This window comes from Rousettus aegyptiacus, unplaced genomic scaffold, assembly GCF_014176215.1.
Source record: "Rousettus aegyptiacus isolate mRouAeg1 unplaced genomic scaffold, mRouAeg1.p scaffold_m13_p_11, whole genome shotgun sequence".
Classification (NCBI taxonomy): domain Eukaryota; kingdom Metazoa; phylum Chordata; class Mammalia; order Chiroptera; family Pteropodidae; genus Rousettus; species Rousettus aegyptiacus.
In genome coordinates this window covers 49,047,706-49,062,756 of record NW_023416286.1, presented here as the reverse complement: position 1 = coordinate 49,062,756, position 15,051 = coordinate 49,047,706, and the positions used below count along the sequence as shown (strand labels likewise).

General features: G+C 40.0%; 1 protein-coding gene and 1 long non-coding RNA gene across 3 annotated transcripts in view; one reads left to right on the top strand and one right to left on the bottom strand.

The window, feature by feature from the left end:
* The window catches only part of ARHGEF7 (Rho guanine nucleotide exchange factor 7), a 129,319-nt gene that overhangs the window by 12,703 nt on the left and 101,565 nt on the right, over positions 1-15,051 (top strand). The gene's annotated exons all lie outside the window — the stretch shown is intronic.
* On the bottom strand, positions 12,999-15,051 carry LOC107511126. Its single transcript, XR_001597003.2, has 2 exons — positions 14,869-15,051; positions 12,999-14,679 (listed from the first exon to the last, which is right to left on the bottom strand). It is a non-coding gene; the product is annotated as an uncharacterized LOC107511126 (long non-coding RNA).

The following is a 15,051-nucleotide window of genomic DNA, read 5'->3' as shown; positions in this document are numbered from 1 at the left end:
CGTTAATATATAATTTTTAGAAAGTTCAGGGTCGAGGACCATTTGTATTATAATTTTATGAATGTATATGTGTCTCCTGGGATTTGCTTTTCTTCTCATTTAGAAAATGCACACAATTTGTTCCATATCATAATAAATAGAGATAAAAATCAAGTGGTATTTATTGAGAATATTGTTCCTAAATAACCACAGTAAATGTAAGCACTGGTTAGGTTTGGGTATTATTTTTCAAATTCAAAGCAATAAAACATGCACTATTCAGTTCCGTCTCCATGTGTGGGAGAAGTAAGCCCGCCAGTAATTTTTTTCTTCTTAATCCTTTTACTTTGAGAGGATGGTGGCGAGAGTGTCATTCGAAGAAGATTTTGAGGGAAGGGCTTTTTAGGGAAGGAAATGTGACACACACACTCATTGAGGACCTTAGAGACTGAAGATTTCTGGGTTGGTGTGGTTTTCCTTCTCTCATAGTTGGAGGTGTCATAGCTGCCCAGCATTCGTTTTTGTCCATCATATATAAGTGTTAGAGATATTACTGACATCAGAATTAGTATATGCATTTTAAGTTATTTTCAAGTAAAGTTGGGTTTTCCATTGTTTTGTACCTTTAGTTTTAGGTGGTTATGGGGGTCTTACATTTGGATGCACATCAGAGTCACCTGATGACTTATAAAAATAGACTGCCAGATTCTCCTCCAGAGTTTCTGACTCAGTAGGTCTGGGTGGAGGTTGAGAATCTAAATTTCTAACAAGTTCTCAGGTAATACTGATGCCGCTGGCCCAGGGGACCACATCTGAGAACCACTGACACCCCACTGAGCTCATGAGCCCAACAGTTCTCTAACTTGCACCAGCCAGATTGCATGCATGGCCCTTTAAGAACACAGGAGACCAAGGTGTGATCAGCTGGGGGCTATTCCACAGGTGAGCACTGGCTGCTTACTTACCTGGGTTACCCGTCATACGTTTCCTAACTACAAGCGTACCTTAGAGATGTTGCAGGTTCAGTTCCAGGTCACCAAAATCAAGCAACTATCGCAGTAAAGTGAGTCACCTGAATATTTTGGTTTCCCAGTGCATATAAAAATTATGTTTACATTATGCTATAGTCTGTTAAGTGTGCAATAACGTTATGAATACTTTATTGATAAAAAATGCGACCCATCACTAGAGCCTTTAGTGAGTTATAACTCTTTTGGTGCCGATATACTTGCTTGATGCAGGGTTGCCACAAACCTTCAATTTGTAAAAATTTCAATATCTGAAGCTCAATATAGCAAAATGCAATAAAACGAGGTATGACGAGCTATGTCTGTAGTGCTTTTTAGTTCAAGACAAAACAGAGCCCATGCTGCTTCCCTGTGGGCTTGTGGAGCATCGAAACATGGAGAAGTTGAAAGAAACCTCTTGGATTGGAAGGGGCACTTGGAATTTGTTAGAAAAAAGGGATTTCCTCTCCTGTTTCTGTGCATTTAGAAAACTCTTGTATAAAACAGAAGAACAATCTCTAGTAAGACTAAACTCAGGAGGTTTGTATGAGATTTGATGAAATTAAATGGAGGCACTTAAGGAGAGATCCTTCAAAGAGGGTTGGGAGGACTGTGGCTAAATAAGACGATAGCTACCAAAAGGTATGGAGATACTTCTAGGTAAGGGTTTCTTTTTAACACAAGGCTTTTAAGAGAAAAAGAACTCAGCCATGTCGTTGAGGTGTAGGATTAGGGAGTCACCTCTGGGAAGCATCTGGAATGCCGGATCAGAACAACCAGGCAGCTTAGCTATGGAGTTCAGCTGAGCTGGAATGCATTCTAACACTGCTTCTCAGGGGTGGATGGTCTGTGGCCCTTAAACTGGGGACCCCTTGTTTTCTGAAGGTCTGGCGAAATCAGTGGGGCTCACATTGGACTTTCACCAATACCGAGGACACATGCCTTGATCTCATTCCAATTTATGCTTTTCAATTCAGTAGCCAATTAAGAATTTATTTTGTTATTGAACGTGGAGAAAACAATAACAATTTTTGACAACCTTCTTCACCCCATACCTGGTCATGTCACAGGAAGCTCCCTTTCTTTTCTAGATGATTCCTTTTCTAGATTTCATTGCCGAGGTGACCTTTAGGGACCATTTTTCCTTCCAGTGAATGTCAAAATCACCTGACAAGGGTTTTCAAGCAGCCATCGTAAAAAAGGCTTCAAAAAGCAGCAGTTACGAATTCTTTCAAAACGAATGAAAATAAAAAAAGACATCTAATCAAAGAAATAGGACTTATAAAAAAGAAACAGGTGAAAGTTATGGAATTGAAAAATAGAATAACTGAAAACTCACTGGATAGGGTCAAAAGTGAGTGAAGATGAAAAGATAGAACCAGTGAACTTGAGGACCCATCAATGGAATTTGCTCGATCTGAATACCAGAAAGGGACTGGAGGACAGGAGGAAGTTGCTGAGAATTGTACTCTCTCCCTCAGGCTATCATGAGACAATGACACACGCAGTAACAAAAACAAGTGCAGTTTGAGCAGTTGCCCTTATTGACTCCCTGCTCTCCCGAGTCTTGTCTCTCATCTCTCAAATGTCAGAATCACATGAGGTCTTCATTAACTTGTTTTAGCCCCTTTGTGAAACTTAGGAAACTAATATAAGGCAACCTTATTAAACATGCAGGTTTCGTAGACAGCTGCATAAAGTGTCAGCCAAGAAGAGCCTGCAGAGGTCTGAGGGAGCAGGCCAGCTGGTTAGGGGGAAACCAATTTGGAGCCAGCGATTTTTCTTAGTGATAGAGAGATGAGAGCTGAAACCAGAGTGCTGGCTCTCGGCAGCACCCAGCTAAATCGATGCCCTGATACACACAAAGAGAAAATGGAGCTCTGGATACTGAAAGCGGACGGGCAGTCCTAGAGAGAGCTGGGAAACAGCTGGGGAGCTGGCCTTGGGCAGAGCGGGCGGTAACAGGGTGCATCTGTCGCGACAGAAAGACTATGGTTTTGCGATAAAACCCAAGAGCATTTTTCATTTTGCCTATAATGATTATATTTCCAAGTTTTTTTTTCAAGGTTGGTTCCTGTCTCAAATATTCAGTTCTCATATTAGACCAGTTGTATTACTTTTTGGTTCTAGGTGCTGTGTCAGCATCACTCAACTTCATTTTTGGTAGCTATAATCAAGTAATTCGTGGTACTTCGTGTCATAGGCACAGGTCTTTAATTCATTAATTTACTGAATGAATATTAAGTGCTTACATATGCCAGGTGTGAGATCTAGCACTCATCCAAACAGACCAAATACTCTGTGTATGGAGCATATATTTCCAAGTATAGGGAGTAAACATAGTACACAAGCAGATCGCATGGTATGTTGCACAGTGATAGGTCCTATGGAGAGAAACAGGAAGGTGTGCGGGATGGGAAGTAACAGTAGTTAGGGCGACATTGCAATTTTACATCTGGTAGTTAGGGTAGGCATTACAGAGAAGTAACTTTTGAACAAAGACTTGATGGGTATGAACAAATGGCTAGGCATGAAGTGACTATCTGAGAGAAGAAGATTTCAGGCAGAGGGAGCGCCTGTGCAAAGGTCCTGAGGTAGGAGCCTACCTAGCAGATCTGGGGCCAGCAGAGGCCAGTGTGAGTTGGGGGAGGAGGAGTTGGCTGATGATGTCATAGAAGGAATAAGGAATCAGAGTGTGCAGGACCTGCCCAGACATCATGAGTGCTTTGACTTTTTAAAAATGTTAATAGACTTTATTTTTTAGAGCAGTTTTAGGTTTCTAGAAAAATTGAGCAGAAAATACAGAGAATTCTTATACCCCTTCTCCATGCCCCCTCACTTTACCGCATTATTAATATTTTGCATTATTGTGGTACACTTGTTAACAATTGATGAATCGATACTGATATATTAACTAAAGTCCATAGTTTACATTGTCTTGTACATTCTCTGGGTTTGGACAAATTTAAAAGGACATATTCACTATCACAGTATCATACTAGATCATTCCACTGCCCTAAAAAGCCTCAGTGCTCTTCCTGTTCATCCCGTATTCCCCTCCAGCCCCTGGCAACCACTGATCTTCTTACTGTCGCCATAGTTTTGTCTTTTCCAGCATGTCATGTAGTTGGCATCATGCGCTATGTGGCATTTTCAGATTGGTTTCTTTCATTTAGTAATATGCTTGTAAGCTTCCTCCATGTATTTTTTGTGGCTTAATAGCTCATTTTTAGCATGGAATGATCTATTGTCTGGATGTACCACAGTTTATCTATTAACCTATGGAAAGACATCTCAATTACTTCCAGGTGTTGTCAATCATGAATAACATTTGTGTGCAGGTTTTTGCATGGACATGTTTTCAACTTGTTCAGGGAAAGCAAATTTACCCAAGGAACATGTCTCGTGGACCTTACGACGAGAATGTTTCATTTTGTAAGGAATAGCTAAACTGTGGCCATACCGTTTTGCATTCCCACCAACAATGAATGAGTTTCTGTTGCTCCACATCCTCACCAGCATTTGGTGGTGTCAGTGTTGGATTGGTGTCATTCTAAGGGTGTGTTGTGGTATCTCATTGTTTTAATTTGCATTTCCCTAATGACATATGATGTGGAGCATCTTTTCATGGGCTTAATTGCCATCTCTATATCTTCGGTGAGGTGTCTGCTCAGGTCTTTTGCCCATTTTCAAATTGGGTTGTCTGTTTTCTTATTGAGTTTTAGTTCTTTCTATGTTTTTGATACAAGTTCTTGATTGGATCTGTGTTTTGCAAATATTTTCTAAGTGATTTTTGTAAACATTTCCCCAATACAGATCGCTTTCACATCTTATGCATAGCTATGACCCTGTTTATTTCAGCTCATACTGTGCTGATACTTAAGAGTTTTTAGAGATAACGATATTTTTATCATCTTCTTATTACTCAGAGTTAATATGAAAGTCTCAATTGGCCACCGAGTTCTTTCATGCAAGAGGCTTTTACAGCTGAGTAGTCTAAGCATGGCCCCCTCCTTTCCCTTGCCTTTCCCTCTAGGGAGGGTCTCAGCTGCTATTTATAGAGGCGTGCTTGCCAGGGAATGTCCTCAGCTGTTTTCTATTCCCTTATTCAGATGTCTTCCTCTGATGAAGACTCCCTTTTGCTTCCAAGTCTCTCTCCAAAATCAGCCAGCCAGCCCTCTTTGCATACCTTCAAACCTCCCACACACTATCATGTGGATTAAAATAGAATTTTTTCCTAGGTGGTCGATGTCCAGTCTTCTGGCTCTGAGGCTTTAACTTGCCTCAAACTCAGCTTCTCAGACAGTTTAAAAATAAAACATTCTTTATGGGGGAGGGTCGTGCACAAGGCAGTGCTCTGCTCTGTAGCTCCCCCTGTGACCCTTTAGTTTCATTGTGTTTGGGAAGGGCATGGAGAGGGGGGGGTTCAGAAGCAAGGACAAATGGATAAGCTAAAACAAATGAGGAATAATAGCAGGGCAGGTGTAATACCCTCTGAGATATCTGAGAACACACATTTAAACATGGCATACTCTCAGTGGCTATAGGCCAGGAGTTGACATTCTAACCTGAGGTGTCTTGGTCATAGGTAGGATCATCAGATTGTGAGATCCGCCACCAGCATCCCATGGATTTTTTGAAATGTGAGCATAAAACCTTCATCAGATAACCTAGAATAAATAGACTTCAGCTGCTCTTCCCCTCCTAGAAATTTCTCTGCCCTAGTTGCCACACTGATATTATATGGATACACAGCAAGTTTCCTCTTTAGATTTATTTAGCACCTTTCCATCAGACCACAAGCCTTCTCATCGGCTTTTCCACTGATGGACAACAGATACCACCAACCATTCTGCATGTGTTCAGCAGGTGAGGAAATGGATGTCAAAGGATCAGAAATAACATAGAAATGAGAGCTTAAGAAGAAAATTGGTAGTGGCTCAGATTTACAAAATGGTATGCCATAATTTATGGGCTGTTTTGATTAGGTCAGAAGCATGAGAATGAGTGAAAAAAGATTATTATTCCATATAAACAGGTGAAAACTTCAAGTAAGAAAAATCTCTGACCACAAGGCCCAATTTGAGTTGTCTTACGAAATTTTATTCTTTAGTTTTTATGAAGATCCTATAAAGGCATAAGAAATAGCATCTGCTTAAGGAATGTCATGCGATATTAACAGCCCATCTCATGCACCTCTGCTTCCCTAGCATCCAGATCACAATTAGGACATGTGCTGTTTTCAAGACTGCTCTCCCTTGACTAATACACACCTGCCTGTTTTGATCTAACACTATTTGGGAACAAAATACAACGTCAGTCGAGAAGTTTATTCTAGGTTGTCTGTCGAATGTTTTATGATCACATTTTAAAAAATCCATTTTTGGCATTGGCATGAATTTGGAATGGTTGCCACCATTTCTGAAGGACTTAAAAAAATGTGCTTTTGGAGTTTGTGGGAACCAAGCCTCAGGGGACACATGAGTTAATTTAAGCCATACAGGCTCGCTGGTCCTCTCCTTGATCTTTCACATGTCTTAGATATCTGAATTTAGTTTGGGAACTGGAGAATTTGTACATTCACATTTCTTATTGCCCTTTATAGTTCGGCTAGTTCCATACTAAAGGAAAACATTTTATTTTTCTCCAGATGATTACAGCATCTATACAGGACTTGGTCTTTGGGATATACTGAAGAAGGAAAGCAAAAGATAAAAAGAAAGAAAAAAAAAAGAGATATATACACACACAAACGCTTTCTCTCTATGTATATATATCTATATGTATGTATGTATATGTATTTTAAAGTTTTAAATTTCTTTTAGTAAACTACTTGTAATCCCAGGCTATGGATTTGGGGTGGGGGGTGAGGTGGATATTTAACAACGAAATCCTTGAAATTTCTGCTGGGTGCTTCATCTATTTTCCAATGGATTTGGAGCTTCCTCCAAATCCGAGCCGCCCAGCTCGGAGTGCTGTGGAAGAGCATGAACCTTGACCAGGAGATTCCTGCAATCTAATTAGAATAAAGCAATGGCTTCCAGGTAACTGAAAATTAGATGAACCAATAAGTGCCATTTAGACTTTTAGAAGGTGAACTTAGGATTTTAAACATAGTGTTGCATCTTGGCATGGAATAGTGGAGATTTGCCCTAGAAGGACCACAACAATGATAGCTGTACTTGCTAAGGACTGTTTTGTAATTGCAAAAGTACCTGGGCCTGAAGAGAACACTAGATTGGAGCATTCTTTTAAAAAATATATTTAATAATATTTGCATGTGGTACAAAATTGAAAGGGCACAAAAAAGTAGAGTGAAAAGCAAGTTTCCTTTCGCTATCTTCTAGGCCCCATTTCCTCTCACTGGAGGCAAGCAATCCTGGTTAAAAGTATCTGGCACGTGCTTCCAGGGATATTTCAAGCATTTCTAAACACCTATGCACATTTTCTTGTTGCCTTTTCTTTTCACAAAAAAGGTAGCATGTTCTGCATACTGTTGTTCCCTACGTTCCTTTTCTTCTCTTATTATACTGAGATTTTAACATATCAGTATATACAACTACCTTTTTAAAAGGCTGTGCGATTGATGTGTGATGTTCTGTTTTGTGGAAGTACTATAATTGATTTATTCCTTTTTCTAAATTGGTTCCCATCTTTTGCTATGACACTATGTTCTAGTTTTAACAGTACTACCAGGAAGCTTACTAGGTTTGGGCCACAGCAGAAAACAGTACGCTAAACAGTGGTGGTTGGCTAAAGTTTAATGAAGTGGCTATTTATAAAGTGTGGGCAGGGATTAAGACAACCCAATAATGATGTGGAAGCATCCTGGGAAGCTACTGCTTCCCCTAGGCCTGAAGGGAAAAGAGGGAGAAGCAGGTTCCTGAAGCCAGAGAGAGCTGCAGCTGTATAAGGCTCCTGATGGGAGCTGTGGTCTTCAGTTAGCGAATACAGCCAGTGATATGTTGGTGAAAGCTTAACAACAGGCTGTGGTGAGGAGCCCTGATTTGTAGTGTTTGCCGATTTCTGTGGTGTAAACACTTCCATCGTGGCCATTTCCACCCTCCCAACATGATGTTACTGAACAGTTAGGGTGGGAAGTACATAGCTCTAGTGAGCAGCTCCAGCACATTGCCGTGGCTATGTCAGGCAGCTGCTCAGTGGGGTGGCTGCTGGCTTGGTTCCTACTAGGGCCATCAATTGGCTGAATCCCACTGGAAGCCAATGTGCAGGAGACCCTGGTTGCTGCAGTCCTCACAAGTCAGCCTCCTGGAGCACAGAGCATGTTGGTGAAGTATGTAGGCTACATAATTTTGGGCAGGCCATGCCTCCCGAGTCCCCATATACTAATTTGTAAAAGAACAGAATTGCCTTGGATGTTATGACCTTTTCTAAACTACAGTTCTCTCACTTCTTTTTGATCAGTGGATTCAATGACCTAAATGAGTAGGGCATTTAGTCATATTTGCTAACTTTTTAATGGGAGATACTGTGGGCCTCTGCACTCAGAGCTTATGTCTAATGGGATGGGGGTTGGGGGAAGAGATAAGGTATGCACCAGTAGGTCCAGCTGCAGACAGAACCACAGATGTTCAGAGGAAGTGATTCTTTGTAGCTGGCGTGATGAGGCTGTTGATGGCAGAGATCTGAGGAGAACTTGTTCTGTAATTGAGAATTGGTTTTCCCTATAGGGTAAAAACAAACATTTCTTGATGAATAGCTCAGTCTACATATACCACTAGTTCTCTAAATATGGGCCTGGTATCATCAGCATCTGCTGGGACCTTGTCATAAATCCAAATTCTTGGGTTCCACCCCAGACCTACTGATTAAACTCTGTGGCGGGGCTTAGTAATCTGTTACTCTGGGTGGTTCTGATGTGTGTGTACATTTGAGAAACACTGAGTTATATCACATTAGTGGTTCCAAACCTGGCTGAAAATCAGTCAGCTGGGGGATTTCATTTACACACAAACACGAAACACACACCCAGACTTCTGGGCTGTATTTCAGACTTACTCAACCAGAATCTCTGAGAACTAGGATCCTGGAGAGTTAAGTGTTTCCTAGATATTATAAGCTGTTATAAGTTTTCTCTACTCTTGATCTTAATTATCATGGTAACACTGAACTTGTTTAATTATTTGCCTTGCTAGAACTGCCGATTCTCTTTTCTCATGCATTCTCTCTCTCAACACTTCAGAATTGAAGAGAAGGCAGTTGCCTTAGTTGGCACTTTGCATGGACTGAGGGTGGAGCTGGTTGTTCCTGGCGTGGAGTGGGTGGTGAAATGTTGAGAAGGCAGAAACTGGACAACTGTGTAGGTCTCTGATGTCTGACTTTAACATTGCTTCATGATTTAGTTTGGGCAAAGTCTCAGAACATCAGGCACACCCTTTATCAAATATTAAGTACAAAAGCCATATTTTAAAAGAAAATTACAGTGATTTTGGAATTGCCTCTGCCTTATTATAGAAATCTTGATGGAAAAGCCTCGTGTTTGTTCATATGGAGAACTTAGGACAGGATTTCTGGAAAACAAATTGGGCAGTTGTTGGTTATTTGAGGCCAAAGTTGTTTTCTAAATACTTTGGAGAGTGCACTGAGGAGAGCTTGCCTTTAGTGATTATAAAGCTATGAACATATTTGTAAAGGCCTTTTTTTGTGGACATGTGTTTTCATCTCTTGGGTAAATACCTAGGAGTGGAATTGCTGCGCCTTAGGCATATTTAGCTTTGCAAGAAACGGTCAGTTTTCCAGGTGTACCATTTCATACTTCCAACAGTCATATGTGGGTGTTCCAGTTGCTTTCCATCTTTGCCAACACTTGATATTGTTAGCCTTTTCCATCTTATCGATTCTGGTGGGTGTATAGTGTTATCTGTGGTTCTAATTTGCATTATCCTGATGACTAATGATGTTGGACACTTTTTCAGGTACTCTCTTACCATTCACGTGGCTTCTTTAGCAAAATAAGAAGGGGGACTTTTAAATACCTTCCTGTGATCAAGCAAGACATCATGCTGGTTCAGCTGTCCCACCTTCCCTTGTACAAAGGCTGTTCTCTTACTGCATATGAAAGGGTAGACTATTCATCCATTTGTTGTCTTCCTGAGGTACACTGCTGCAAGATGGAAAACAATCTCCAGGCCTTGTAACAAAGGGACAATTAGAAATATCCATGACTGGAACTTTGCAGTTCAGGGGTTTCTTTTTAGCTTTCACAGAATTGCAGAAGATCCTAATTGAGCTGTTAACTGATGATTAAAAAAAAATTTATTTATGATAGATTATATCTGGACTTTGGCTATGTAACTCAGAAGGTTTCAAAGAATCAATTATATCATAAAACTTCTTCCATTTTCACATACAGGTTTCCTCTGCTATCCGAAAGTAGAGCATTCCCGTGAAACCTTATCGGAAGCTGAAATGGTGTAAAGTGAAGAAGCAATTAGATTAGGACACATCTTGCTAATGGATGCACACAATACATCAAGATAAAGCACAGATGTTCACAGACACATTTCAAGGCTGTGTCAGCTTGATGCTGAGATGCTGAGTATAGTTCCGTGGAAAGAGCTTGGTATTGCCACTCTTGCTCCTTGGGGTGTGAGCTGCCTCTAGGATAGCTTGCTGCAGAACAAATGCTGAATGCTATTTTTGCCTTTTTTGTAAAAGCAAAAATCCTCTTGGGAATTTCTTTTGGATAGCAAAAATAGAACTAAGGTAGGTCTTTTGTAAGAGCGAGTGGCACAAAGCAAACTTTCGAAAAGCAGGAGACACTTGTACTTATTTTTATAAACGAAGTTTCTCACTGTTGGCATTAAAAACCTGAGATAGGAATAGAATCGATACTGGATCATATCAATTTCTAGCATGGAAAAATTAATTTTAAAAAAGTACATCTCATTAAGATATACAATTCCAAATAATATTTTATATTTAATAATTTTCATAAACTGTTTCCATTGTGCACTAATAGTAGTCGTGTTAACTCAATTTAGAAGAAAAACTATAAAAATTTGGTTTTTATGGCTTAATCTTGAGTAGATTCTCATTATTTGTGGTAGTTACATTCCACAAAGTTATGGCAAACACTGAATTAGTAACTACTGCACTAGTGTTCCTGAGGAAGTACAGGGTTAGTTTCCTTTGAAGGTTTGGTCATGTTTCATCATCCAAATAACAAATCTTGTTTTAGGTGTATTTCTGTTTAAACACAGCTTATTTAACATACATATCTTACAAATAATTACATGCAGTATTTCTTTATAGTAAAGTAAAACACTATTTCAATTATAGCATTATGTAGTCTTCTGTAATGTGATTGTCCTAGTTTAACTATTTTGCTTAGTAATATAGTACATATATACAGAGCTCACATATACACGTCAATACATCCTACATACTCTATAGTGCAGTAATGCAAGAAAGCAAGCCCTGAAAAACACATTAAGCAAAGATTAAAGATTTAATATTTTATGAAAACACTAAAAGCATACTAGTGATGGGAACTGTAGGGTGTGTGATGGGACAGTGCAGCTAGTGTGGTTAAACCTCTTGACCTTGGCTTGTTCCATAAAAACCAAGAGAGTGAGATAACTTATTTGGCAGAAAAGGAAGACATCAATGAGGGTGGCATATGAGATCTGGCAGTTCTACCTCGGGAGTTTGGTTTTCATGCCATGATGATGGTATCAGCAACTTTTTCTCCCAAACTGGCTTAAAAAATTTCTTCAGCTTTGTCTGCTTGGTTTTTCGCCTGAAATCTTTGAGTATCTCAGCATAAGGGATGCATGCAGGGGAGGTTAGGTGCTTAATGTGAGGCTGCTTTCAAGATTAAGGTCACACTCTTCCATGTTATTGAAATTTTTTTCTAAGGCAGAATTCCATTCTAATATTTTGGCTGCTGTGAGAGGGAGTTCTTGGAGTCTTAGGCTGACTTTTATCACTGTCCTTGTCATCGCTGACTCCAATGCAATGTTTTGCCGTCTCCTCCAGGTATTTGTTGGTGGGTTCTAGTGCCGTTTCTGTCAAAATTTCCTCCACACCTCCTTCCTTCATGTCGTTGAAACCTTTTCTACTTACTTGCTGTGCAATATACATTATGTTTTTGACATTGTTCTTTATATTTTCTGTAACACCTTCAAAGTCTTCAAAAATTTTCATGCAGCCTGCCAAACGTTTCCCCAACAGTTATTGATAATAGCCTGCTTGATGCTGTTGCATGTTGTGCCAATATAATCAACAACATTGTGAGTAGTGACTGACTTCCAGCAGTCCATCATGGTGGTTTCCTTGTTGGCATTAAGAGCCTTGAAAGCATTACTATAAAGCTCCCTGGAGTAGTGTGCCTTGAAAGCTTTCATTATGCCCTGTTTGAGGGGCTGGATGAGACATGCAGTGTTTGGGGGCATGAAGAGAAAGAGCTTCTATGTTGGAGTGGGCATTTTCAAGTTCTTCGTGGCAATGAACTGGGGCATTATCCAAAAATAAAACACTGAAGGCAAGGTTTTTGCCATGGAGGTAGTGTTCAATTCTGGGATGAAGCAGTTGTGGAATCAATCCCAGAATATTTTGGATGCTATCCATACTTTTTTGTTCCACCTCTAATGGACTGGCATATGATTTAGGTTTTTCCTTCTAAGTGTTTGTGAGTTTTGTGCTCTGTGTACCATTAGGGGTTTGCACTTAAAGTTGCCCTTGGCATTGACACATAATAGCAAGGTTGCATGGTCTTCAAATGACTTAAAGGCAGGAGCTTTGGTGGCCATTTGCATCACATAGGTTCATTTGCCAACATTCTTGTAAAACAAGCCAGTCTCATCAGCATTGAAAACCTGCTCTTCCATATAACCCTCTTCATGTATAATGCTTATCAGGTATTTTTAAAATTCTTCTGCAGCCTTTCGACCTGTAGAACCTGTCTTGCCTGTAAGCTTAACATTTTTCATGTGGTATCACCTTTTGAAATGTGCATACCAGCCTGCACTAGCTGAGAAAGGTTTAACATTTTCTTGACCCTGGGTAACATGACCATAAATTTCTTTGGCTTTCAGCCTCACAATAATGTTGTCCACTACTCTCTTTTTATCAGTTGTCATCTCATGAATCCACAAATTTAGCTGCCTTTCCATCTTTTCCATGGCTGCATCATGCACTATAGATGTTTCTTTAGCACTTTCTGGAGTGACCTCATGTACAGAGTGCGAATCTCCTTCCTTTTTTTTTTTTTTTGGATATACCACAAAGTTGATTCATTAACATTGAATACATGGCCAACAGCACTATAACTCAAGCCTCAATGAAGCTCATCTAACACACATATTTTCTCTTTAAGACACATTACAGACTTCTTGCACTTAGGAATGCTAGACAGTGCTTTAGCACTACGTTTGGGGGCCATTTAAAACAGTGGAATCACCAACAAAAAGGACAAAAATGTCAAAAAATGTGGCACCAGTAGACTGCCAAAGGGCATTTGTTTACATTATGAGCTAAAATAAGATGGCAGAGCATGGTCTTGTTCAAGTTCAGCTGGGAACCTGGGCATTAGACTGTTCAAATATTTACTGCTGTGCACATGTCCATAAATGAGTAAGTGTCATAAGTACTGATTTTGGGGTTACACATACATTCTATTGAGTAGGCAAATTTGCAAATATAGAATCAGTGAATGAGGATTAACTGTATTTATATGGATTTCTTGCAAAATAGTGATTAGTTTTTAAGTGCAAATATATATTTAGAATACAATTTCGTGGGGAAAGTAGAATGGAAATGAGCTAAAGAAAAACAATGTGAAATTTCTGATCTTTAAAGGAAGAGCTTCAGATGGAGAATGTGTACTATATTGTAGTCTATTGCATATATTTTTTAAAAAGATTGTTTAACAGTTTAGTTTTAAAATGTCATCAGGATGTCAGAAAATAATACTTTGCAACTATTGAAAATGATGAAGACTTAGATGTTAACTACATTTTTGGTAAAAAGCTTTTCAAAATTCTTTTAGGGAGAGAGGTGCAAAATAGACTAGGAGGCAGCTTTGGTTTTGCTGTTCCACTCTAGGTTACAAAACAAACAAACAAAAACCCCTCCAAACCAGAACTTATCTGTTTAATTTTTAGGGAAATATGTTGGCACTTTCTTCGAAGAATTTTTCAGCTGTAAGAAAAGTCATTTCCTCCCTCTTCATACTTCTGAACACCCTGGTTTTGATTTGTAGTTTTTGTAGTTGTAAAAAACCCGAGTCCTTTGAAATGAAGCCACAGTATTCCTGAGAGACCTAATGGTACGCCTTGATTTCCCCCTAGAGGACACGACAAAAAAGCCTTGAATATCCTCAAAATGCTAGAATTCTGGATACTTTAATGTAAAAGGTAAAATCTTCATGTACAGTTCGAATAACACAACAGAAAGCTCTTCTGATGTCCGTCGAGGCTTTTCCCTTGATTGTTCTATATAATTGGTACTGTTCCTGGTTTCCTTTATGTTTCTTGCCTTGAGAGGCTATCAGTAACTCCTTACACGTGTGGCCCGTGGCCCTCACAGTTCTACCTTGGACCAAACACCAAGCAGTCTGCAGGGCTATCCTTGCTGTTCTTCACCTACGGTTGAGGGTCATTCACCACAATTTCTCTCCAGATGACTTATTCACTGACTATTTTGGTTGATCATTCATGAACCACATGGTCTGTATTTGGGAAAAGAAAACATTGCACTTTAATCCCAACATGAAAAACTCATGTTGCTAATTATTTTACATCATCGTGTTTGAATGGTATAGCTCCACTCTCCCCTGAGCAGGGGTAGAGAAAAACTGAAGAAACACTGGATGCTCTCCAGCCTCTACGGTGTTGCTCAAACCAAGGAGTCAGCTCACCTGGGCTGCTCCAGGCGCGGCAGGCGCGTCTGCAGCTGCAGCGTCCGAGGTGGGGTATCAGGTGCCTGGAAGAGGAGGGCGCGCGTGGGCTGGGCCAAGTGGGCCGTGTCCGAGGATAAGGACCAGCTGCGGGGAGGAGGAAGGCACGTGGGGCCACTTGAGCCGCATTTGAGGATGAGGACC